Source organism: Arachis ipaensis, chromosome B04 (assembly GCF_000816755.2).
Source record: "Arachis ipaensis cultivar K30076 chromosome B04, Araip1.1, whole genome shotgun sequence".
Lineage (NCBI taxonomy): Eukaryota > Viridiplantae > Streptophyta > Magnoliopsida > Fabales > Fabaceae > Arachis > Arachis ipaensis.
This window is the reverse complement of record NC_029788.2, coordinates 9346942-9348005: the sequence shown is the minus strand read 5'-3', so window position 1 is coordinate 9348005 and position 1064 is coordinate 9346942. Positions and strand designations below refer to the sequence as shown.

General features: G+C 27.2%; 1 protein-coding gene across 1 annotated transcript in view; it reads left to right on the top strand.

Annotated features, from left to right (window-relative positions):
- Positions 878–1064, top strand: part of LOC107638806 (xylulose 5-phosphate/phosphate translocator, chloroplastic) — a 1776-nt gene continuing 1589 nt past the window's right edge. The window contains 1 exon segment of the mRNA XM_016342203.2: positions 878–1064. This exon segment is cut by the window's right edge and continues 1223 nt beyond it. The gene's annotated coding sequence lies outside the window, so the exon portion shown is untranslated.

Genomic DNA, 1064 nt, shown 5'->3' with positions numbered 1-1064 from the left:
TTTGTAAATAGTAAACACTCAGCATAGTTGTTTATTCATATTTACGTATTTAATTCCTTTTAAATTGAATAATCATGAATTTTATATTAAATTGTAATTGAGAAAGTATAAGGAAATAACACTTTTTTAGAACAATGTAAACAATAAATTAAAAAAAAGTTAATTTTAATTTTAAAAATCAAATTTTTAATTAATTAGATATAATTTTTTTAGATAATAAATAAATCTAAAATGTGATTCATTATTCACGTTATTCGCATTTGTCATTATTTACCTAGTGGAATAGTAAATAATTATTTTCATATTTGCAATAGGAAAAGTCTAGGGGGCCAGCAACTTTATCAAATTCTGGCCAGCATATAACCATCAAAGAAGAGTGAGCCATTGGATGACACTAATCTCACACCATTAAAAGCTTCATTGATGGCTATTTGATGGCTATGAATCCCAAAAGTTGCTGCCCCCTAGCATTCCTCTTTGCAATATTCAAAAATGAAGTTTTTCACTTTATTAATTTAAAATTGGATTATTAAGTGTATCTGAATTTTAAATGTAATTATTTCAATTGCATATCTTGTAGTTTTTGGCTTAATTATTTGCCTACTTTAGTAAGATTAACAAAAATAAATTGATAAATTAATAGAAAATCAATTAATGTTAAATGTGTCTGGGGAAAACAAATAATGTTGAACTTATTTGTACAAAGTACAAACAAATGAACAATTATTTAATTCAGATTAATTTTCAAATAACAACTTCTAAAAAGTAAAAACCATTAAACTTGTGGATTTATGGACCAAATTACATAATTTTTCAAATTGAAAAAATAAAATAAAATAAAATAAAAGAGTTGTAGACTTGTAGGGACAAAATTGTACCTCTAACTCTCCAAGTCTCCAAACTGTACTAGGTTTTAGGTACATGCTACACAGACCACAGTTCGGTGTATGCTCTCAGAAGTCAGCAGGAGCAGGACTTCAATCCTTGTACCTGCTGGAATCTCAACTTTCCAACTCCAATTTTAAACTTCCAAAGCTTCTACCTTTTTGTTTCTTCACCTTTCC